Below are 26956 nucleotides of genomic sequence, written 5' to 3'. Positions count from 1 at the left end.
TTATTGGAAAACTAATGTATATACACTGTCATTGTAAATTGTGGCACTTTTTTGTCTGGACTGGAAAACTCTTTTTGAATAAAAATTCACTGATATTTTGCAAAGTATCAAGTAGTTGTGTGCGGTGGATTACAACCTTTTCATATACCTAGGGCCTACTCGGTCCAATCCACCAGCACCTCCCCTTTATATGACCAGAATGCACACCATCCTTTTCCTTTAATTTAGTGTGCAAATTAGGCAATAAATATAAAGGAGTCATACCCAACGGTAACTCACATAGTAGTCAGAGTGTAGGCGGCAGGCTGGGATCTACACTCTGATTACTATGTGAGTTACCGTTGGGTAGAAGACTCCTTTATATTTACATTACCACAAAATTAATTTTAATTTCAGTTATATAAATGTAGAATATTTTCACATTTCATTAATCTCTGACCTCTGTCACCCTGTAAGATTTAATAAAGAATTAAAAAATCTCTCACAGATATAACAAAAGCAGACATTAGCTTGTATTTCATGTTAAACTATTGAAGTTTAATATTGTAGTGTTAAAATAAATGTATTACCAGCTAAAAATATTAATTATTCAGAATGTGCTATACATCATAGAAAATATATTAATCCTCTTAGATTATAGCGCAACACATTTTATAATAATTGAATAAATTACAATTAAATAAATAATGTTCATTCTATACCGTTTAGAAATAACACAATAATTTTTACTAAATTGCTACTTAAAAAGCAAGTATAATCAATTTACACATTTTTTAGTTTCTTGCCCCATTAATACCTCAATGCTATATTCCAATAATTTGAATACCTAGGCCCTGATTCATCATTGCCTCTGTGTCTGTTTTTTTTGCCTAGTTTTTTGTTGTTATTTTTGTTTGCACCCAATTCATTATTCAATGTATGCCATTTTTTAAGTCTATTTTATATCTGCTCACCTGTTTTTTTTTTTTGCTTCATGGGTCGAGTTTAGAGAATCCAGATGCTTTCACCTGATTCAAGTGCAATTTGTTTTTAAAAGTCAGTAAATTCCAGTCCCACCTTGGAGTATTTTTGAGTATGTCACTATTTTTATGCAATTTTTTCATTATTTGTGAAATATGTGATATTTTATGCCAAAATGTGGCAAAAACAGTAAAAGAGAGAAAAAAAGACCATATTTCACTTTTCACCAAATACATGAATTGCGTTCACTATTTTCAGGAATTTACAGTAGCTTCAGTGGTGTGTTGCCACATGTACTCCGTTCCTTCCTATATTCAGTACGTGAGGAAGGATGGAAGGTGGAGGTGATGCTAATGAAGACAATCAGCATTGTCATCATTATGGACTCAGTCAACCTAGAAAGAGCAGGCCAAAGCTAGCAACCACCATAGTAGAGCAGCACGGTTAGAATCCGAGGTTGGGTGAGCTCAGCATACTTCATGCCTGTCTCACATTCAGGCTGGTGAATGGGCTTCTCTCTCTGAATGATGTGTGTTAAGGTCCCGTTACACTTAGCGATGCAATAGTGATTCCCGACAACAATACGACATGATCAGGATCGCTGGTGCATCGCTAAATGGTCGCTAGTGAGCTGCCAAACAGGCAGATCCCTCCAGTGATGTAGCAGCGATACAGCGATCCGTCGGGGGTCACTGTTACCTGTAACACCACAGCGATTCTGACAACTTCCGCCTGGGTCCATGAGTTCTAGTCGGCGCCGAACACAGCAATGCATGCCATCCAGCGGGAGGCCAATAACGAAAAAATAGCCCAGGCCATTCAAGCACGATCAGCGATATCCAGCAGGGGAGCCGGTCGCAGGTACATGTCACACAAAGCGAGATCGCTGGCGAGATCCCTGTTGCGTCACAAAATCGGTTACGCTTTAGCGATCTCGCTAGCGATCTCGTTATGTGAGAAAGGCCCTGTAGAGACATTTAATGTGAAATTTTCTTTCTCCAGTAACTCTTGCCTCATTGATCATTGTCCTGTGGTTAAAGCAGCTATCTGCACAAGACAGTAGGTTTACCCCTGTGGTTGCCTCCCTGCAGTTGATTAGAGAACTAAATTTTTAGATAGGCAGGGAAAGGGTTAGCATTTACAAGCACAAGATAGTAATAAGATCAGTGCTATTTCTTCTGAAAAAGTCTATGAAGCTGTGCCACAGACTCCTGCTCATAAAATCCCCAATACAGAGGAAAGTGAGGCCCACTGCCTTAGCCTTCTAAAATGACATGTCTGTATTGCACCCTTTTTCTTCATTGTAATAATCCAGTTTTTGCTTCTTGGCAATTACTGATAAAATGTAAAAGAACTTTACATCCTGCGCTCACGCTATGTAAATCAATGACTTGTGGGGGGAGCAGTAGTGAAGGTTTTGATAACCCCGTACAAATTCTCCATCTCACTGTGCAAGCGTTCCTTAATGGGTGTGCCCCTATAATGTGCAAGATAAATGTCACTGCCGACCTCTTACTAATGTCACACATGCATGCAACATTCTACTTTTGTGGGAGTGCACAATAAAGAGTATACACTCATTGGCTTAATCGAAGCACTGTGCTTGAGGCAACAGCGACGTTGGACTTAGCCAGTCATGAGATTTACAAGGAGCTGGCAGTGATATTGCTTTTGCAAATTATGTCACGCATGCCCACAGGGGACCGCTTATATGATCAGAGGGAGGATTAGCCAGGAAAAATCAACTCCCCTGCATAGTCATTCACCAATTTACTTAGCTGGAGCACAGGTTTAAAGGTCATTTTACATTTATTTAGCAATCACTAACCAATAAAAAAGGGACTTTTGGGAATTTGGAAAGAGTACAATAATGCAATACAAACATGGTGGCGGTTTAGGGTGGCATATGGTAGGTTCCCTTTAATGGTACATTTAGGTGCTGTCAATGTATCTTAACAACTGAGGTAATGCAAGTCAAATATTACTTATTTCAGACGTCCATACATGCAACAAACAACAATGATGTATACAGAATCATCACCAAAACAATTGGTCTGTCCGCCTATACAGAACATGTTATTGGCAGCAAATCTCCCGTTTGGTTAATGTGCTGCCAATAGTGATTATTTTTCAGCCGACATTAAAAATCCAACTACCCGACAACATTTTGCTAATTTATCGGGTGATAATTGATATGTTTGTACAAGCATATACTGTAATTTGAAACAAGCATTCCTAAAAAGGCTTATCCAGTGATTATGCATCTAAATGCAACATTTATTGGCTGCCTGAACTCATCAATTTTAAATGGATTGGCTAACTATGTATGTTGGGCTCATACAACTCTTGGGAGAAATATATGTGTTGTGATTCAAACTCCCAATCCTTTTATTCACCAAGAGATTAGATTCCTCCTACAGTAGATATGTGACACCCCAGAGTCCGGTTGTCACAGTGACATTGCCTCCGAGGTGAAGTCATGCTTGGAGGCAGAAAGGGGACCCCCATGCCAGGTAACATAGATTAAATCACAATTCCTGCTGCAGGTCAGAAAAGGGAGCTGCCTTATAAATTCTGGCCAGCAGAGGGGATTGGTGAGTCAGCTAGAAGTGAGCTGAGGGAGTTGTCATGGAAACGAGAGCAGCTGTGAGGAAATGACAAGACAGTTAAATGTGAGGTAAAAAGATCTTTCTGGAAGATCCTGTCAGTTCAAGACAGGGAGATGACCGGTGAAGAGGGAAAGGACATGAGCAGAGATGAGAGGCTCTGGGGAAGCTAAAAAAATGCATGTAGCAGACCCCAGAGCGAAGCGCTAATAGAGAGAAAAGGGACGTCAGAGTCCTTGGTGGTCAGGAACTGTATGTCCTGATCGCCGAATCTGAAAGTACAGGGGATTGTAAATTCCTGTGTGACATTGAACACCTGAGGGCACAGCAGCGGATAAGGAGCCCGGGGCTGATGGTGAAAAGGATGGTACCCGTGGAATAGGCTCATGCTGACAGCCATACAGGTTAGTGAAATCATCACGCAATTGAGGGTCGCAGCTTAGTTATAAACAGCGGAGACCCACACACAATCCACAGAAGGAAGGTCCTAAACCCCCACCTGGCAAGGTGGATCCCCTGAATGCCTCCAGGTGAGCCGGACTCATTCCATCACCTGTATGTTGTACTCAGGATTGCAACCATTTGCCAGTAAAACGTAAAGTAACTGCACCTCTCTGTGTCCTCCTCTCATTTTTCTGCACCCCAACGATCACAGCCATTTTAACTATTAATCTAACATCTTTGCCCTGGGACTATTGCTCTACCTGTGGAAAGCTATTTTCCCTTCAGCTGCAACACACCAACAGTCTCAGGAGAACAACCCCACAGCGCTGGTCACCTCTGACCAGAATACCACAGGTGGCATCACGTATTTAATAATCTATAAACTTTATCTTCATTTTTACCACATCCAACAACATCACAAACTACCTCTTCCCCTATTTTATTTTATTTAATGGATGCCCAAGGGCCACGGACCGGGTCGCCACCGCCGTGACACCGTCACCCGTTGAAGTCGACGGGACCAGTACCGAGTACCCCATGGTCCTGCACCGCGCGCGCTCTCTCTCACGCCGCCACACGCCCGGGCGCTCCAGATACTTCTTTCTCCTGTCACAGGAAAGCCGCGACAGAGAGGGGTCAGAAGATTGCAGATTGCAGCAACTGGCTACACGTGCACCTGCACTGGTTGGATCTGATTTGCTTTCCAGTTAGCTGTGCAGATTTCCCTTGCCAAAATTTGCCATGCAATTTCTCCTGAGCATGAAGATAGCCCAAATGTGGGGGAAAAACTGTTTTGGCACACAGCAGAGCTTGGAAGAGAAGGAGTGCCATTTGACTTTTTAAATGTAAAATTTGCTGGAATAATTAGCCTAAACAGTGGAAACCTACCACAAGTGACACCATTTTGTAAATTGGACCACTCAGGGTATTTATCTATATGTGTAGTGAGTACCTTGAACCTCCAGGTGCTACACAGAAGTTTATAACATTGAGCTGTGAAAATAAATAAAAAAATTCCTACGAAAATGTTTTTTAGCCCCAAATTTTACATTTTTGCATGTTAATAAGGGAAACAGGAGCAATTGCACCAAACCATTGTTGTTCAATTTCTCCTGAGTAGGCCGGTTCGAGTGCCTGCGGCATTGCCGGGTATTGATGGGAGAGACTCGTATGAAGATAAGCCCAATGCTGGTTGGAGTCAAAAGACCATATACAAAAGACCATGGAGCAACTCACCAGGGAGGGGAGGAGGAGGGAGTCCAGCAGTGGGGCCTCCATTGGGCTTATCTTGGACCCTCACTGTTAGCGGGCATTGGTAATATTATATTTGGTTACCCCTATCTAGGCGATTTACCCTATAGTTGCTGGGATGGCATCCTGATCTGGGATATGATCCATGGTCCATGGTATATACTCACCGGGTTTTCCATCTGGGGGGTGTTAGGTTGGTTCATGGGACATATTATCCAAATTGTTCATGAGCACATCTTTTGCTATCCATTTTGTATTGCTGTCATATATTTAATAAAAATTTGTATTTTTCTATATGGAATTTATTGCGTGCTCCTATGTTACTCCTCCTATTACTAAAGTGCCATATGTAGAAGTCCGGTCTGGCAGGGACCAGGCAGAGGTCCTAAGATGAGCTGAGGGGACAGGTAATGCAAGAGTTAACATCATGAAAGCATTCTAAAGAAGCTCACAGTGCAGCACTGCTGCAGGACATACCTGGAAGCCTGGGGCAGCTAGCGCCGTCTGTGGTGTAGTGTGCAGGCACTGTTGGTTAGTGAGTTAAAGTAGCCTGGAGACAGGAAGTCAGTGGGAGTATCTGAGGTGTGCTACTGTGTGGGAAACATCAGTGGTGTGTACTAAAGCGAGGCTTGTAGCACTGTTGGTGGGGGCGCCTGCGCTGTGTGCTGAAGGTAGAAACTACAAGGAGAAGACAAGACACAAACAAAAGTGTGCCTGGCATCTGTGTAGTAGCACTGGGGGAAGGGAGGGGAGAGAGAAAGAGGAAGGAGTGTCAGGCTGAGCCATGGAGAAAGATGGATGAGGAGAGAGGAGTGAAGGAGGGCACAACACAAGGAGGGAGAAGAGATAGGGAGATGGAGCAAAAGTAATAGAGAATTTTACAACGCTGATCTGTGAAAATAAAAAATATATATTTTTCCCACAAAAATGTTGTTTTTAACATTATTTTTTTTCATTTTCACAAGGATGGCAGAAGAAAATGGACTTCAAAATTTGTTTTGCAATTCCTCCAGAGTATTCTGATTCCTCATATGTAGTCAAAAACTACTGTTGAGGCACAGTGCAAAGCTCAAAAGGCAAGATGTGTCATATTGGAGTTCATATTTTGCTGGACTGGTTTGAGGTGCCATGTTACTTTGACAGAGCCCCTGAGGTTCCAGAAAAGCAGAACCCCCATAAGAGACCCCATTTTACATACTATACCTCCCATTGAATTCATATAGGGGTGCAGTGATCATATTGACATCACGTGTGTCACAGAAATTAAGACCATTGAGCAATGAAGAAAAACATAATTACAGTTTAACCATTAAAATTTTGTTTTAGCCCCAAATTTTTTATTTTCATATTGGGAAATGGGTACTGCTTAGGCATATGGCGCTATTTGCCTCCTGGAGTGCATATTTTCCTATAATACTTTGCAAACTCCATATATAGAGCCCCTAATTGCTAGAAGAGCAAAATCCCCCTTCAAGTGACCTCATTTTGGAAATTATACCCTATTGGGATTTTATTACAGATGTAGTGACTATTTTAAACGCCATGGGTGTTTTCCAGAAACAAGCAGAAGTGGATGTTGCTGAGTAATATTTTCAAACTGTCATTGTAGTGACCATTACATTGTAGTGACCAGTACTTTGTAGTGCCCGGTACATTATGCCAAGCTCAAGCTTCTGTGTACCCACAAATTAGGCGGGCTGTTATTGCTGCAGAAATGCCAAACATGTGGCCTGTAATTGTGGTTTAGGCACACTGGTGCTCAGAAGGGAGAGGGCATTTGGATTTGGGAGCACAGTTTTTGCTGTATTTCTTTTGGGGAACGAAGAGCCATTTTGGTTTTCCAGAGCCTTTGTGCTACCGGTAACGTGTAAGCACCTTATATTTACATTGACAGATGATAGAGCTAGATGAGGACTTGCTTTTTTGTGGATTGAGTTGAAGCTTTTATTGGGAACATTTTATAAAACGTTTAGGATCACATTTACCCTGAGATCACAGGCCGGGAGCCACACAGAACCACCAAGCTGTGATCTTTGGATCAAAGAGCTCTCAGCTGGCCCTATTGTCCAGACAACTAGACAATTACATGATTTTGTGACTATCAAACAAGAAAGCCGCAGGCTGTTCACAAAAATTAGTTATGGGATAACTAATAGTGATAGTATGATGATTGCTAACTCCACGATAACCCCACACTCATCACTGCCACCACCTACCTTCCCCCCAGGCTCACCCATTTCCTTGACCACTTTTCTGCCTTGTTGCCATACTTCATGTCCTCAGAATTGCCAACTCTTATCCTGGGAGACTTCAACAGCCCCACTTCCCCAACTGCATCCCAGCTTCTATTTCTAACCACTTCTCATGGCCTCTCACAACTTTCAACCTCTGAGACACATAAAGATGGTAACACCCTGATCTGGTCTTTGTCCAGCTCAGCTCAATCTCCTACCTAGATATCTCACCTCTTACCCTTTCTACCAAATGAAATTAAGAGTAACCACAACTTACACATATTTAGGTGCGCCCTAAAAACACATCTGTGTAGGGTGGCCTATCATGTTCCCTAATCAAAGTCCTGTTTATATATAGCCTATTCTCTACTCTGAACATAATTCGCCATCAAACTCAACCATACCCAAAAGCCTCATGCAGTCTTTATCTACCCCTCATTTTCTCAAGATGACTGGACTATCATTGTGAATAGGCACCTGTACTTTGTGTTACCCTCACCTCATTGTCGATTATAAGCTATGAAGAGCAGGGTTGTTATTATTTTTGCTTTAACTGTTTGATTATCATTAACTTTGGAACTTATGACTGTTTTATATGAACAGCTGACTTGTAAAGCTCTGCTATGTTTGCGCTATATAAATAAAGGTTATTATTATTATTAGTAGATTGAAGATGGTGAATTTCAAGCTCTTAGCTTTAACATTTGTAGGAGGAAACAATCTTTTATGTGACCACAACTGCAAAATGAGAGCTGGCTGCTAAGATGACAAAGGGTGGAGTAGGGTGAACACGACAAACTGCTGGCTATGAGAGATGTTATGGTGGATTGAGAAAGATTGGGTGTGCTTTATATCTAAGATCAGTCAAAAACAGCAGGCATATCCACTTCTGTAACAGCTAACGGGCTCTCACTCACCCCAACTGTAGGAGGTAAACAAGTGGAGGTTCTGCATTCAGATACCTGTGTGACATCACTTGCCACGGTAAGGGAGGAGGAATAAGCAGAAGATAGTTGAACGGGTGGATGGTGGTTGGCGAGGCCTGCTAGTCTGCAATTTAGCACAGTGAGATTCCAAGATTAACGCATTTTGATTGTGCATGTGACAGTTCATGCATGTAGTAGTTAAATTATTGCATTTTTTAACTCTACTATATTGTTTTTTTAATAAAGTAAGTTGTAAGATAATGTGAGTTGTGTCATTTTTTACAGTCTGAATAAAAGACCCAGGCTAGGCAGCTACAGACCCACAAATGCTGCTGGCCACTGACAGAGTTGGGGCTGAGGATGCAATGCTTGTCATGGTTGCATAACTCTGTGTCTGTGCGGGAAGCTGCAACATAACCTCTTCATCTTCCACCTCCTTCACCTCCTCTGCTGAGCTACTCAGCTGCATATCTCTGGGTTTACACCAAGTGTGATCTACTACCTCATCATCATCCTCACATTCTCCCACTCCTCACCCTGAGATTTGCCCTCCTCTTCCTGCCCTGACAGCATAGTACAGACCGCGTGTACAGACCGCGTGCTCCTCAAGTATCTGAGTCTAATCAGGATTACATCCATACCCTGGGATTAACATCTGGTGGCGAAGATTGTGATTCTGTTTGGACCTTACTTCTTCTGGGCCTGGATCAAACTGAAAAAAAATGTGGGGGCATCAGTACAGATGATTTCCTTCTCTTGACTCTGTGAATCTTTGGAGTACACTGCTCATGCCCATGGCATATAATATGTGAACAGATCTGCAGACTCAGCCATCTGTGGTTGTGATGTGGAGTAAACCTCCGAGGTCTGTATTGTGTGTGATATTAAGGTAGCGAAAGAGAAGCAGAGGCCACTACTTGCCATCAGGGCTGCGCTTACCATCTACTGGAGAACTTGTTCTTTCTGGCCCTCATCTACAAAGCGTACCGCTATGTGCCTGCCAAAGAGAGGTAGAGAGATCAAAAATACACTAAAATGGTATTATTAAAAATGTCAGCTTGGTACACAAAAAAAAAGCCCTCACCCAACCCGAGATCATGTAAAATGGAGACGCTATGGGTCTCGGAAAATGATGGGATTTTTTTTTAACAAATTTTGGATTTTTTTCACCACTTAAATAAAAAATAACCTAGACATATTTGGTGTCTATGAACTTGTAATGACCTGGAGAATCATAATGGCAGGTTAGTTTTAGCATTTGGTGAACATGGTTAAAAAAATAATCTCAAAAACCGTTGTGGAATTGCAATTTTTTGCAATTTCACCGCACTTGGAATTATGTTCCCATTTTTGAGTACAAGATATGGTAAAACCAATAGTGTTGTTCAAAGGTACAACTTGTCCCGCAAAAAACAAGCCCTCACATGGCCATATTGACAAAAAAATATAAAAGTTATGGCTCTGGGAAGGGGAGTGAAAAACACAAAACGCAAAAACGATAAAGGGCTCCGTCTCAAAGGGGTTAAAGAGGATTAAAGTTTACTCCATCTTCTGGAACCACCCCTTTAATCTGTATATCAATATGAAGAAGTATCTAGGTAATGTGGCTCTTAAAATATATTTTTTGAAACAGAACCAGGACTCCAACCTCCCTAACTCTAACCAGGGTCCTAACTTTATACACACATCATTATCCAATAAGTCAACCTTTAATCCTATCAATAAATATTCAGATGCGCTCATTACATTTGCCAATATAGTAACTAGGGATATTAGGAAAATCAAAAAGAGGAACCCAAGATGCATATCCTAAAATTTAACGCAAAAGGAAAATGAAGACATCGCCCAGTTACAAGATAATAATAACATTATTATTGATCCAGTGGCAAAGGAGATGACTTGGTGATCATGGACTACACCATGTATCATAAAAGCTTTAACAGTTTTGGGGGACTGAAAACCATATCATAAATTAAAAACAGACTGCACAGTTTTATTTACCAACTCAACTTCCTGGCAGCTAAAAGCAAAAGGTTGGGCATTTTAAACCAAAAAGAACGTGAATTGGTACTTAACACCCAGCACAGCGGCATTTTATCATATTACAAAAATACTTAAGGACATCACATGTCCTCCCGGGAGACCCATCATTTCCGGTATCAATTTCTTATCAGCTAACCTATCCCAGTATGTAGATAGACGCCTACACGGTTGTGTCTCAAACCTTAAAAACATAACCAAAGGATATGGGACACATATTGAGCATATTTGAATCAACTACATGCAAAAGTAGCTATATTTTGGGAACCTGGGATATCAAATCGCTATACACAGTGATTGAAGAAGAAAAAAAGCAGCATTGCACGAAATAATTTCTTAAGAAGAACTAATAAATACAATGTTACCAAAATAGAATTTGTATTGGAAAGTATTATGTTCTTTCTGAATCAGAACTATTTTGTATATAAAAAACAGTATTATATACAAAAATGGTGTACAGCTATGGGAAAGTGATTTGCCACAAGCTATGCAAATTTGTATGTAGAAAAAATACCAACCAACCTGATTATAGCAATATCTATACATCACAATTAAAATATAATCTTTATTCAAAGAAGGGATATGATTAACAGCATATAGAAAATTCCATAGAAAAAGTCCTACACATCATTGGGAACTAACTGGTACACATAAAAAAGGAACAGAAGTTACCCCTCCCCACCATGCAACAGATTTGCAAATTACTAATCATTACTAAATTCCATGATAATTATGGAATGTTTAAGAGAATCCTCCATAAACCCTGGTCCACTTTGAAACAGAATGCAATTGTTGGAGAATATCTATAGATTCAACCTAGATTTGTGCAAGAAAGGCCTAGACCTTAGGGAACCTGTTAGCTTTAACAACAAAAAAACTGAGTAATCTTCACAACAAGAAAAATAATCTAAGAAACTACACCGAAATCCCAGTAAGCTTTACTCCATGTGGGCACTGTTTCTGCTGTAGAAAAAAAAACAGTAAGCAAAACAACACTACACTCACTATACTCATTCACCCACTCAAATGGAACAGAATGTTTACAATCATAGATGTTATCTCGTGCTGTACATCAGGGGTAATTTATGGCATTGAATGTTCATGCAGAAAAATATATATAGGACAAATTAAATGGAATTTATCAAAAAGAATAAAAGAGCATTAAAACAGCATCACCAAGGACTATCAGGGGCACCCCTTATCACGACACTACAATCAGTTCCATAACAAGTCCTGTAAGGATACTCATTTTTTTGGAATACAAATAGTCCCAAGAAATTGGAGGTAGAGAGGGGGGTGACTACTTAAAACAGATGCCAGAAATGAATCTAAATTGATTTTTACACTGAACTGCCTGGCCCTTAATGGACTGAACCACAAAATTCAACTATATACCATTTAATTATCTCTATATGCACCACACATTGTCTCCTAAGTCTGTGTATTAATGCCAACATATATAATTTATTCTAGCTTATTTTACTGTATTCTAAATATACTCATGTACCTTGGACCCGTTAAGTGCTACAGGCATTGATCAATTCCAAAAAATAAAGATATGCACACTTTTTTTTTATTTTTGTTTTTTAACTTTAACTTTTTATTTTGATTTTCACTTTTATTTATATTTATTATTTTACACATTTGCATCTCTTTCATGTACCCACACTTATCTAAACTCACCTAATTTTAGCTTTCCTTACCCCAGCCATGTTTGGGGCATTAGTGGTAAGAATAGATAATACTTTTATTGTAACAGAATTTTTAATAATATACTAATAGAACGTCGGTCCTCTGATATCTCTATTACAACACAATAAACATAGGGATTCATTGAAGGTAACAAGTTTTTATTGCACACATAACATTCTTAATATTCTTAATATTATTATTATTAAAATGTATTTTAAATATTAAAGTATGCATAACTATTGTCATATTGTTTATATTTATGCTTGCATATCTAAGCCTATGTAAACCTTTTTAGCGCACCTAACCATTTCTGCCTGGGTTCACTGTCCAATAGGGAAATTAGCAAAAGCTGCAAAAACTCTGAAGCACAGGTATTTAAGGAAGGTATTCTGAGCCAGAGGCACACCTTGAATGAGAAAATCGGTGAACCTTTGAATTTCGTCAGTTTTTGTTGCATACATTGTAGTACCTGAAGTGAAGTCACACGCCAGCTTCACGAGGACTTCATAGTGCGGCCGGCCAGAACGCTCAGGACAGTAAAGAAATTGAGTGAGTGAAATGGGGGGCGCTCCTTCTGCAACAAACTTCATCCTTCTTTCTGACAGCAGGACGAATCATCCTGGATTTCCCTTGGAGACAAGTTTGTTAGTAAGGCAAGTTTTTGGGAACTGTTGTTAAGGACAAGACATTACAAATACTTCTACCTAATATCCTCACAGGGCAATTATTACGGCAGTGCAACTACAGGCAGCAATTTAACCAATACTGTTTTGTCATGCTTATTTACTATGTGCATGTAACAGGTTCATTTAAAACCTAATATATTAGACCAAACCCTATTGTGGTATTGTTATTATTAAGCAGTGCCATTAGTAGCCCCATATTAATAGCACTGCATGTTCACTAAATGCTTAATTTAGGTGGGTCTAGATAAGTGTGAGTACAGCACCTTCAGCCTACTTGAACTATTATTCTGGTTCACACATGAATTATAGACATTGCACATTACTTAATGGCTATATGGAAGTTCTATAAATTATTCAAATTAGTTCGATTAGCCTGTTATGTCCACACCTTCATTTTTTCTGAGCCTACCTTACCTGAGTTTTAATTTTTACCCCATTGTAGGAATAACACACCTGTTTTATATAGTATAGCAGTTACACATACTACGAACAAATACTTTATGTTTTGGTGTGAAGCCAATTGTGAATAGATATTCTTGTATACACACAATATCTAGTTAATGGCATCACAACTAGCCTTTACTTTCAGCCATCTTTTCTAATATAGTTTATCTGCTTTAGCACGGTTTTGGACATACAGTATATCTGTAAAATATAAAATTAATCAACCTGATCGGTAAATGCTGGCCACCATGTTTCTGAACCATAAAGGGCTATGAAAAGGCTAGAGAAAATAAAAAAAATCCTTATATTCACCTTACTGCTCACCTCTTCGCTCTGGAATCCCCGATACTCACCGCCACCTGTCCTCAAGGCATTTTCTGATCTTACATAGCTCACGCTGGAATCCCCGGATCTCTCACGCAGGACTACTGGTTGTTATGAGATATAAATCTTATCATTCAGATATAAGGAGAAGATGATTTATTATTGAGAAATCCATAAGTCAATCCAAAAACATAAAGATGTTTTGGTCTATACAGACCTTCCTCAGTGTCCACACTGTGAGTCTCACTGAGGAAAACATAGCTTGTACACTTCAGCGTTTTCATTCCATTTGAGGCAGTCTCTCCCTGGCCATTCGAATACTGAGGTAGGTCTATTGTGTAGACCGAAACGTCTTTTTGTTTCTGAATTGCTGTCATCAATACTAAATCATCTCTTCAGTCTATCTGACTGCAAAATGTTATATCTATTGAGGTTCCGTGATAAGATCCTAATTAAGCACCATTGGCCAGAAGTGACGTGTCATTACTTCTGGTTTTCACAAGACCTGGTTCGGTTCTGAACCTGTAGGCAGAAGGTAACAGCACAGATTGTGACTTAATGAACCATGACACTCTGTGCATTTAGGCAGAACCCTCCATGCCTAATAAAAACCGAAAATGCCGGCTAAGTGTGAGAGGCCCATGGATTGCAACCCTAGCTGCAGGGGATCAGAAGATGCAGCGAGGACCAGACTGGTGGCCGTGTTTAGCGGAGGGGCCAGAGAATTGAGTGGTAACGTGAGTATAAAGATTTTCCAATTTTTTACATATTATGTTTATTATACTCTGGAGTCCGGAGAAATCCTGAATAAAAAGGGACATTAAATTCACAGAGAATAACTTCTCAGTGAATTGAATTTCCAGCAAAACTATGTGTTAACAGGAAAATTTTAATTTTGCCGGATCTGCTCATCTCCAGTCTGATAAAATGCTTATATGTGAAAGATGGTGTTTTCATTATTTGAGCCCCCACATTGTAGAAAGGTCACAATCCTGTCAAAATTAAACTTCAAAGACCAAGATGGGCTTTTAGAGCCTTTAAGCATCATTGCCTTTGTGTTTTTTATAAACTCAGAAAAGGATCCTTAATTCTGTATATCATATAGAAATCTATCCTGAGAAGTAGAGGGATGGGAGATGAACAAAAGGCTATCATCTGCAAATGCAGACATTTTATATTCTAAGGGACCAGTTTTAATAGTTTGAAATTGTGTTAAATCAGAATTTTATGTTAAATGCATCCATTGTATTTTTTAACCAATGGTTTTAGTTTACTCGGTATTGAAAATAAAAAAAAACTCTTGCAATTTCTACACAGGGTAATGGGGCTACATTAGACTTCCTATTTAACAAATCCACATGGACATTATCAGCAATAAACTAACTCAAATACTTTTGTATTTAACCTTGTGTATATTAATTTTTCAATATATTTCACAACCTTGATAAACAGTAGGAGTTTCTTGCAAACAAAATTTCAACTAAAGGAGTGTGTTGGGACTATTTTAATTTTTTTACTATAGACCTAAGTACTAACAGGCAGGTAGTTGCTAACTACCTGTTTGTTCTTCCCAGTGCCAATCTCTGATGGCTCAGAACAGTCATGGACTACTCCTGCTGGCTATTCTGCAGCTCAAGTCAACAGAGCAGCTCTTTCTCTTCATGGCTACTCTGTTGAGAGGTGTGACTGCTAGCATCATTCTGATTGACAGGCAGCTTCCTGCAGTCAGTCATTTTAACATTGTTATGCATGTATTCATTCTTTTTGGCATTATTTCAGAGGGGATCCAGGCAGAATATGACAGAAAAAAAATTCCTTTTGCACAAGCTCAATATTTAACAGTAACTGATGCAATTACCGTATATACTCACGTATAAGCAGACCCAAGTATAAGCCAACCCCCTAATTTTGCCACAAAAAACTGGGAAAACATTGACTCGCGTATAAGCCTAGGGTGGAAAATGCAGCAGCTACTGGTAAATTTCAAAAATAAAAATAGATACCAATAAAAGTAAAATTAATTGAGACATCAGTAGGTTAAATGTTTTTGAATATCCATATTGAATCAGGAGACCCATATAATGCTCCATACAGTTCATGATGGCCCCATAAGATGCTCCATACATAATACACCCATATAATGCTGCACAAAGGTTAATAATGGCCCCATAAGTTGCTCCATAGAATAATATGCCCCATATGCTCCTCCATAAAGGTTATGGCCCCATAAGATGCTCCATAGATTATTCCTCCATAAAATGCTCCATAGATTATGCCCCATAAGATGCTCCATAAATTATGCCCCATAAGATGCTTCATAGATTATGCCCCCAATAAGATGCTCCATTTTTACCAGCAGTTTTTAATTATTTTATACCTCCAATTTAGTTCGCCATATTGAGCCTACATCTGACTCATGAACTGACACATCGTATGACAATCTACTACACTACTAAAGGTGTTTAACATTGATCAGTATTTGTGTTCAAATAACTGAGTCATAGCACCAGTACATCCTATATATGTATGACCCGCCCCGGAGGCAGTAGGGTACTTGGTGCCGGGCCCATTGATTTCAATGGGAGATGTCACAGTGGCAGTGACCAAGTCCATGGCCTCAGGCAGTCAATGTAAAAGGGGTAGAGTGATGGGGATAAAGTTATTGAGATGATTCGTGACGCCACCTGTGGTTTCTGGTCAGTTTGACCAGCGCTGCAGGGTAGCTTCCCTAGGACAGATGGTGTGTAGCAGCAATGATGTTGGAGCTCCCCACAGGTGGAGCTGTAGTCCTAGGGCAGTAGTAATAGGTGTTGAGGGGGAGGGTGCAGTGTTAGGCACAGAGATGTAGCATTGCTGAAGGGGTTGCAGGAAGAAGGCAATGACACAACAGGGTGCAGTTTCCTTTTCCTTTACTGTGCTTTGTAAGTGCAGTCTAGGATCCAGATCACAGATGGAACAGGAGTTGATTGGCCTGGAAGCAACTTAGGAATCTCTCTATGCAGATGGGTTGTGTAGTATCCTTCCTAGCGCTTATCAGAGGTACTTGCAGTACTGAGTTGCACTGAAGTTCCCCTTGCTTGCTCTCTTATGGCAGGCAGCCGTAGCCTTCTATCTCTTCTGGCTCACACACGTTACTGCTGTGCCTCCGAGTCTTAGTTGGGAACAGAGCATTTACAGCCTTCTGTTCCTCCGGTTTCTGCTGCAGGACCATCAGCATCCATGCAACTTTGGATACCGGACTCCGAACCATGCGCTTGAAGCCAGAAGTGGGCCTGAATTCCCCTCAGTCCTCCAGCTCCTCTTTTCCACATCCACACACTTTGCCCTCCTCACAGAACTGACTTAACTTCCTCTTCCTGGCCCCCAGAGAGCATCTCCTCCCCCAGTTTGGTTCAGAACTCCCTCTGCTGGCCTGGAGTGGGAACTGTGCTGTGTGTTGGATTTGCTTGACAGAGAGATCCTTCATTGCTTCCAAGCATGACATCACCCTCTCTAAGAGGAAGGTAATGCCACTGTGGCGACCATACCTCTGGGGGCGCCACATTCCCCCCTAGTGCATTTCAGTACTCCCGGACTGAATAAAACATGCAAAACATATTAACAAATGAACAATTGTAACTGTTACAAGATTTCAAAAATGAAAAAAATGACCAAAACCAAAGCTCAAAAATAGTCCTTGTGACGATTAGTCCATGCGTCAATGTCCATGGTCCATTTCCTGTGCAGTTGGTAACTATATACAAGTAGAGTTTTGGCCACACATAGTCCTGTGGCCCAATTGTCTATCAAAAACAAACTGATATTGCTCAAAAGATTCCTACAGAGTCTCTGTAGGCACGTAAGCTTGAAAAGTTGCATAATTACGGTTTACCATTCACATAACTTATTTACTGTATATACGAAACCTTAGGGGTAGTATACCTTGGGTACTGTGGACAGGCCAACATAGCACTGGTATTGAAAAAAGTGTGGAAACCACACAGAAAACGACACATAGGTCCAAAATATTAAAGCAAAAGTCACTTTATTAGAGAAACAGGAGTAGACAGGATAAAATGGGGGAGCAGGTGCAGAAGACAATAAAGTCTAACAGTGCTAAAAGATGCGCCAAAGACCTGACAAAAGAATCGCATGGAATATTTTCTGTATACAATTAGCTAAGAACTCACAGCAATTCGTTATATTCCATATGCCACAACAGTCAGGTGATATTGATCATTTATCATATAATCTGCTCAAAACTACCATCCAATTAGATAATAAATGAAAATTTGAAAAAGGATGGAAGAACTGTCCCTATAAAATGCCCCTAAAGATTAATTAACCCCTGCTGTGTAGCTCTATATATAAAAAAGTAAATGCTGGTCAAATTAGCATGGGTAATTTCCCAATTGATTTCATCTCCATGTATCCCTATGTATCCCCATTCATTAAAGTATGTAACTATATGTATAGGATACTGAGCCACCACCGATAATAAGTGAATGCAGTTATCACAGAGTATAGCCCAGAGGGCAGGGGTGAGAGACAGGGAGGAGGACAAGGGAACAAAAGTAAAATGCAGTGATTATTACCTGTGGGCAATCATGCGGTCAGGCAGGAGGATGGCGCGTCTCCCCGACGCGCTTTTCAGAGCAAGGCTCCTTCGTCAGGGGGCGTGATAAAGGAAGTGAGGTGCTGGTTAAAATAGCGCTGGACCGGAAGACGACTGACGCATCCCGGAAGTGATGCATGCATCACCATAGCAACCCAGAGCGCAAGGTGGATACCGCGTCATGCAGTGGGAGGCTCCGGAGAAACACCGGAGTCCACCCTGTGCATAAAGACACCGCGGACACCATACACGCCCGGGGCATGGTGTGCATGCGTCATAGGGACACTGCCATGGCCATAATATTTGTCTCAAAATTAGAATCGACAGGGGGCAAGAGAAGGAGTGTTGAATAGTATTAACCCCATAGATACTAGATGCTGGAAACCCTTAACCTGGATAACAAATATGTTATATTGCATCATTGTAGACCATTTAGGAAATTAGATTAGTGGAAGGTATTCATAAAAGAGCCACAAAAAACTAATCATAAATGGCACAATATATAATATCACCTGGTAGAACAATGAGTCTATATCTCTTAGTTGCCAAAAAAAAAAATAATACGCTCTAACATATAGTAGATGTAAAAAACGGGGGACGACACCTTAGAAGAAGTCATTATAATACCTATGACATAGCAGAATTATATACCACAGCGCAAATATTTCATATAGAGTCATAATTACATAAATCCAAATATGGACAGTTGATAGCTACACTAAAATAAAAGGGTAATACAAAAGTCCTCCACGTCAAGACCCCTATGTTCTCCATGGTATCCACACTGGAAGAACTTCATTAAGGGAATCCAAAGATCTTCTTCCCCAACTGGAGACAACTATGAGATGAGAGCAATCATGTGGTCCCATCCAAGCGCAAAGGTAAATCTAAAAATATTTTAATGACTTTTTCTAAGGTGTCGCCCCCCGTTTTTTACATCTACTATATGTTATAGCGTATTATATATTTTTTTTGGCAACTAAGAGATATAGACTCATTGTTCTACCAGGTGATATTATATATTGTGCCATTTATGATTAGTTTTTTGTGGCTCTTTTATGAATACCTTCCGCTAATCTAATTTCCTAAATGGTCTACAATGATGCAATATAACATATTTGTTATCCAGGTTAAGGGTTTCCAGCTTCTAGTATCTATGGGGTTAATACTATTCAACACTCCTTCTCTTGCCCCCTGTCGATTCTAATTTTGAGACAAATATTATGGCCATGGCAGTGTCCCTATGACGCATGCACACCATGCCCCGGGCGTGTATGGTGTCCGTGGTGTCTTTATGCACAGGGTGGACTCGGGTGTTTCTCCGGAGCCTCCCACTGCATGACGTGGTATTCACCTTGCTCTCTGGGTTGCTATGGTGATGCATGAGTCACTTCCAGGATGCGTCAGTCGCCTTCCGGTCCAGCGCTATTTTAACCAGCACCTCATTTAATTTATCACGCCCCCTGATGAAGGAGCCTCGCTCTGAAACGCGCGTCGGGGAGACGCGCCATCCTCCTGCCTGACCGCATGATTGCCCACAGGTAATAATCACTGCACTTTACTTTTGTTCCCTTGTCCTCCTCCCTGTCTCTCACCCCTCCCCTCTGTGCTATACTCTGTGATAACCACATTGACTTATTATCGGTGGTGGCTCAGTATCCTATACATACAGTATAGTTACATACTTTGAAATCAATTGGGAAATTACCCATGCTAATTTGATCAGCATTTACTTTTTTATATATAGAGCTACACAGCAGGGGTTAGTTCATCTTTAGGGGCATTTTTTAGGGACAGTTCTTCCATCCTTTTTCAAATTGACATTTATTATCTAATTGGATGGTATTTTTGAGCGGATTATATGAGAAATGATCAATATCACCTGACTGTTGTGGCATATGGAATATAATGAATTGCTGAGTTCTTAGCTAATTGTATACAGAAAATATTCCATGCGATTCTTTTGTCAGGTCTTTGGCGCGTCTTTTAGCACTGTTGCACTTTATTGTCTTCTGCACCTGCTGCCCCATTTTATCCTGTCTAGTCCTGTTTCTCTAATAAAGTGACTTTTGTTACAATATTTTGGACCTATGTGTCGTTTTCTGTGTGGTTTCCACACTTTTTTCTACTCGGTGTAACGATGGGTCCTTAATTGTCCATCTTTTGAAAACAGCACATTTATAAACATTAATTATAGTATGCTGTTCTATACCCTTGCTGTGATATTATAGCACTGGGGTTGTTGGGTACCTTACTGGATGCCTTGTGTTAACTACTACTGGTGTAGTGTGTGTTGTACTGGCTACACTACTGGTGGTTCTGCGTAGCACAGGAATACTAGATTTCCTAGGACCACTTCTACTCATCGTGGGCATGACAGATTCACCACTGGCAGGGCGAGGATTCTCTTGCTCCACTGCTGGTGTGGCATCCGCTGCCTGTACTTGCTGGTTTTCAGGGTGGTCTTGAGTCACTTCTTCTTGCACTACCAGTTGGGGAAAGGTCAAAACTGGCACCACTATGGCCTGATTTGCTCTAGTCCAATTTGCAGGGAATTCTCTGCATACAGTGCTGACCTTTTCTTCTTCTTCCTCTATGGGCTGAAGGTTGTTTTGCTCTTCCATCCTGTCCTTTAATTGGTCAGGGCACAGTTTCAGAAGATCCTTCGACACTGCTGATGAGGTTTCTCCTCCATCCTTACTGATAAGGCACACTTTGGTGTTGTCAAAGTTTGATGGTAGAATGGTGTAGGGTTCAGCTTCCTATTGGTCATCCAATTTATGCATCCTCCTTTTCCTCTTTAGGACCTGTTCTCCTGGTGACAAGGGAACTGCAGGTGCATGTTGATTGTAGTTCTTTTCCTGTTTTTGTCTTGCCTGTGTTAGACTCTTTTCCACACACTCTTGCACTCTTCGGTATTGCTGCTGCCGCTCTGTATCCCAGTCAGCATCTGGTGATGTCATCTCAGGTGTAAGGACTCCCATATCCAAATCAATAGGCAACTTGTCAGGCCTCGCTCTCACTAGGTAGGCTGGAGTGCAGTTGGTGGAATTCACAGGAATGTGATTGTAGAGGTCTACTAGATCTGGCAACTTCTCTGGCCACAGATTCCTCTCTTCCAAAGGCAAGGTCTTCAGTAGATCGATCACCACCTGATTCATCTTTTCACCCATGCCATTGGTCTGTGGATGGTACGGTGTTGTCCTGATCTTCTTGCAACCGTACAAGTTACAGAATTCTTGGAACACTTCTGCCTCAAAGGCTGGACCTTGATCTGTAAGTACTCGCTCGGGATATCCGTGTGGTCAACAAAAGTGCTGTTGGAATGCTCTGGCTGCTGTCCTGGCTGTTTGATCCTTGACAGGCACGACTACCAGGAATCTCGAGTAGTGGTCAACAATGGTAAGAGCATAAACGTAGCCTGAATGGCTTGGGACCAGCTTCACATGGTCCAGGGCTACCAACTCTAGTGGCTGTTTGGTTATTATTGGCTGCAAAGGAGCTCGCTGGCCCTTACGGTCCTTCCTGCGCAGGTTACATTGTCCACACTCCCGGCACCAATTTTCAATGGCCTTCCTCATACCAGCCCAATAGAATCTCTCACGGAGCAAGGCCTCCAACTTCTTCCATCCAAAGTGTCCAGCTCCATTGTGGTTTGCTTCCAAGACCATTGATGCCTCCCTCTTTGGGACTACCACCTGCCAGACCAGCTCATGAATGCGGGCATTGATACTGCTCCGACACAGCTTTCCCTCATAGATGAACAGCCTGCCTCTTTCCTTCCACAACTGCTGGGTTTCTTCAGGAGCATCTGGACCTGGGCGTGAGTCAGCTTGTGACAGTAGCTCCTTTATCAGGCGGACTGCGGGGTCGCTATCCTGCTTTTTTGCCCAGTCATGATGATGCAACAGATTTAGGGTGGCCTCTTTCTTGCCCTGATGAAGTGAGCTGGGACAGCTCAGGAAACGCGTAGGCACCAATAAAGTTCCTTGAATTATACCTACAGCAGCGCAGTGTATCATTGCACCGTAAAGCCATCTTCATTCACAAGTCTTTGGACCCCGTGCAGACTGCAGCAGCTGTTTCATGCGTTTGTAGGTGTTGTGACCGAAGCTTCACAACCCTATCAGGTGATTCTCTCCTTGCCTCACCATTGCAATTGTGTTTTAAAGGTTTCACACAGTGGATGTGCCCTGTTTTGTTTCTTTTAATACCCACTAGTGAGATCTAAGGTGGAAAAATAGTTAGCAGTTTTAAGTGCAGCTACTGACTCTTCAATTCTGGGTAATGGGTAGGCATCCTTATGTGTAATGCTGTTAATTTTTCTGTAATCAACACACATTCTCATGGTACCATCTTTCTTTTTCACAAAGACTATTGGAGCTGCCCAGGGGCTACAACTATCTCTGATCACCCCAGCTTCCTTCATTTCCCGCAACATACTTTTGGCACATTGATATTGTGTTGGGGGTATAGGCCGGTATCTTTCTTTAATGGGTGGATGATCTCCCGTGGGGATATGGTTTTGAACCCCTTTTGCCTTCCCAAAGTCTAGAGGGTGTTTGCTGAATACCCGCTCATACTCCTGAGCCACTCGGTAAACCACATGCAGCTGCTGACACCACTCCTCCAGCTGCTTTATAGAGCCATTATCCCCTGCCTGGTCGGATGAGACCAAGGGCTCTGCTGCCTGTATTGCGTTGTTACTGACAGTAAACAGCTTAGCAACTATGGCATACCGAGGTATTGTGGCCTTCTCCTCCCCACAATTCAAGAGGCGTACAGGTACTCTCCCTTTGTGGACATCAACTACCACTCTGGCTGTCAGGACAGTGGGCTGGCTATCAGAGTACACTGGCTCTACCAATGCTTGGTAATCTTTTCCTCTGAGGCCTATGGTTGCCCGACACCAAATTAACATTTCACATCTGGGGGGTATCACAATGGGGAATGAATCACTCACTCTGACGCTGCCAATTTCTCCGCCAGACAGTTCTACCTGCTGTCTTTGCATCAGGGCCTTGATCTCCTTCTGCAGGACTCATTGTTCACTGGAACCAGCAGTCTCGGCTATCTGTTGCAACAAAACAATAACCTCGGCAAGACAATTTTCAATCACATTAGTACCTAAGGTCATCATTGGGTTACATTCTTGTTGATCAATGTCTATAACTATCAGACCTTGAGATTTTAACTCTACTCGCCCCACTTTAATGGTAATCTCTTTACATCCTACTTGCGGCAAAGACTGACCATTGCTGGCAACTACTGTCAGCTCATCACTTGGGCCGCGAGTAAGTTCAGAGTCAGCCCAATACTGCTTGTAAAGTATATATGGCATAGTCGTCACCTGAGAGCCAGTGTCCAGCAAAGCGTTCATGGGGATGCCATCAATCACCAATGGGAGGACCGGTCGCCCTCCAACATACTTGGCTTGCCAGTTCTTTGGGCCTTATGGTCCTAATCCTGGGGGTTGGCCCTCTGCCCCAGGGGATGCTCATTTAAATAACAGAATCTAGCGATGTGGCCTGCCTTGCGGCAGTGACGACAGATGGGACATCCGTCCTGGTCATAGCAATCGTTGTCTCTCCCTTGGAGTGGCGGGATCCTCTTCTTCCGTAGCCACAGGACATCCTCTGGACTGGAGGCCAGCTGGATCTTCTCCTTTGAGGACACCTGCATGGACTGCAGAGTTTTGGCAAGTGCAGCCATATTTTTGGTCAGCTCTTGGACCTGAAGACGCAATTCTGTAGATGGATCATTATCCAGAGTCTGTGCATCAGCCCCCACAGGGCTTGGGGGGAAAGATGCTGCTTCTTGGTGGTATGTGATTGCTGGACGCCTAGGGGGAGCTGGACGGCTGACATTTGGTTCATGCAGCATAGGATAGCCCTGTCTTTAAAGTCTGCAAAGTCTAGATCAGGGTTCTGTAGGGCTATGATGCGCAGATGTGCTCTCTGGGTACTGGATAGGAGTCCCTCAATAAATTGCTCCTTTAACAGTCTGTCTCCATCTTTCACACTGTCTGGGTCAATCAGCTTTATGGCTCGCAGTGCCTCCTGCAGGTTAAGAGCATAGTCCTATATACTGTCCTGCACTCTTTGCTTACACCCAAAGAATCTCATTTTTATTTCAGCTGCAATGCTGGTGTCAAAGGTGCTTTTTAGCTTAGCCAGAATCTTTTTAACAGTCTCTTTATCAGTGTCTTGCCAGGACTTTACTTCTCTTTGTGCTGCACCAGTTAGCTGCCCAATAAGGATGTTCACTTTTTGGCTTTCAGACAGAGGATACACTTCAAACAAACTGCACAGTCTCTATTTGAATTCACTCAGGGTATGTGACTCCCCTGAGTACTGTGGTAACCAGGCCACTCCCGGTATATAGGACATGGACAGCGGCATTATGGGGACTGCTGCGGTGGGCGCTTGTTCCTGCCGTGCTCTGGAGGCAGCGCTGGCCACTGGATTCTGTGGAGCCATTGGAGCCACAGCGGCGCTGGCCCCTGCATCTTGCGGCGCTGTGGGGGGGTGCGTGGGCGTTCACCGCTGCATCTTCTCTAACCTCAGACATTGTCTTCCCCCCTAGTTAACTTTGGCCAGGCTCTGTGTCTCACTGGCTTACCGGTCGCCGCTCCGCAGGCTGGACGATCGGGGGATGCCGGGACTGCAGGCCTCTGCTCCTCACTTCCCGCCCGCTGGTCTCTTCCCACGCAGCATCTCACTTTTCGCCCTTTCTGGCAGGCTCCGCCCATGACAGCACGCCCCTTTGGCTTCCCGTGCACCCCAAGTGGCGAGGTAATGGCGGCAAATGCACAATAAGTCCACGGCACAAAACACAGTCTCTAGCACACAGGACCCGGTGGCACCGGGCTTTGTAAATGCTGTTCGTGATGCCAAAATTGACCCGCCCCGGAGGCAGTAGGGTACTCGGTGCCGGACCCGTTGATTTCAATGGGAGATGTCACAGTGGCAGTGACCCGGTCCGTGGTCTCAGGCAGTCAATGTAAAAGAGGTAAAGTGATGGGGATAAAGTTATTGAGATTATTTGTGATGCCACCTGTGGTTTCTGGTCAGTTTGACCAGCGCTGCAGGGTAGCTTCCCTAGGACAGATGGTGTGGTGTAGCAATGATGTTGGAGCTCCCCACAGGTGGAGCTGTAGTCCCAGGGCAGTAGTAGTAGGTGTTGAGGGAGAGGGTGCAGTGTTAGGCACAGAGATGTAGCAGTGCTGAAGGGGTTGCAGGAAGAAGGCAATGACACAACAGGGTGCAGTTTCCTTTACCTTTACTGTGCTTTGTCAGTGCAGTCCAGGATCCAGATCACAGATGGAACAGGAGTTGATTAGCTTGGAAGCAACTTAGGAATCTCTCTATGCAGATGGGTTGTGTAGTCTCCTTCCTAGCGCTTATCTGAGGTACTTGCAGTACTGAGTTACACTGAAGTTCCCCTTGCTTGCTCTATTTAGAACGCCCCTCGTATGGCAGGCAGCCGTAGCCTTCTATCTCTTCTGGCTCACACGTTACTGCTGTACCTCTGAGTCTTAGTTGGGAACAGAGCATTTACAGCCTTCTGTTCCTCCGGTTTCTGCTGCAGGACCATCAGCATCCATACAACTTTGGATACCGGACTCCGAACCATGCGCTTGAAGCCAGAAGTGGGCCTGAATTCCCCTCAATCCTCCAGCTCCTCTTTTCCACATCCACACACTTTGCCCTCCTCACAGAACTGACTTAACTTTCCCTTCCTGGACCCCAGAGAGCAGCTCCTCCCCCAGTTTGGTTCAGAGCTCCCTCTGCTGCCCTGAAGTGGGAACTGTGCTGTGTGTTGGATTTACCTGACTGAGAGATCATTGCTTCCAAGCATGACATCACCCTCCCTAGGAGGAAGGTAATGCCACTGTGGCGACCATACCCCTGGGGGCGCCACATTTATATTTATAAAAGTCGATATTTCACCGTTACTAGGGGTCAGAAAAGGAAGAGCCACCTTCACAGAATGCAGCCCTAGTGCTGCTGAAGGTGGCTCTTTAACTGAAAAACGCCCTGGGGGGGGTGACAGGTTCCCTTTAAAAGGCTTCAACATGGCAGCAGTCAGTTCGCAGCATGCCATGGCAGTCATACTGAAAACCTCCATGCCTGAGATATTTCAAGTTGTATGAGTTCTGTGGATAAGTGTTATAGGAGAATATCAATTTCACTGCAATCACTATATTATAAGTGACTGCAGGTTCGAGTGCCCTCAAAAGACTAATTTAAAATGTAAATGAAAAAACTTTTTTTTTAAATATTAACACCCCTTCTAAAATTATAAAAGTTAAAATCATCTCCTTTTCCCCAAATGTAAGTAGCAAAATGTAAAAAGTTAAAGGACAATTCCCGATCTAATGAAATCTAAGAATATTTACCTCATAGGGTGAATACCAAAAGAGAAACAAATTGAAATTGCACTTTTTGGTGTCCATAATTGTCTAGAAATGCAGTATACAGAGATCTAAGCATATTATCTAATCTAACATGTTATCAATAAAAATTCCAGCTCTATACGCAAAAAAACATGTCCTCAAACAGGTCTATCGACAGAAAAATAAAAGTTATAAGTCGCAGAAAATAATGGCACAAGCCATTTATTTTTACAAGGTTCTGATTTTTTTTCATTAAAATATAAAAAAAACCCTATATATGTTTTTTTTCGCCATGATCATAGAAACCTGAAAAATTGTGTTGCCAGGTATTTTTTTTTACTGCACTGTGAATGCCAT

At 42.2% G+C, this 26956-nt stretch overlaps 1 long non-coding RNA gene across 1 annotated transcript in view; it reads right to left on the bottom strand.

Annotated features, from left to right (window-relative positions):
- Positions 1-12408: 12408 nt before the first annotated feature.
- LOC141089615 (uncharacterized) overlaps positions 12409-26956 on the bottom strand; it is a 29459-nt gene continuing 14911 nt past the window's right edge. Inside the window, exon 3 of the long non-coding RNA XR_012232349.1 lies at positions 12409-12782. This is a non-coding gene — a long non-coding RNA (uncharacterized lncRNA). The remainder of the gene's footprint in view (positions 12783-26956) is intronic.

This window comes from Dendrobates tinctorius, unplaced genomic scaffold, assembly GCF_039654945.1.
Source record: "Dendrobates tinctorius isolate UK_male_01 unplaced genomic scaffold, ASM3965494v1 ptg000046l, whole genome shotgun sequence".
Taxonomy (NCBI): domain Eukaryota; kingdom Metazoa; phylum Chordata; class Amphibia; order Anura; family Dendrobatidae; genus Dendrobates; species Dendrobates tinctorius.
This window is presented reverse-complemented; position numbering and strand designations above follow the sequence as displayed.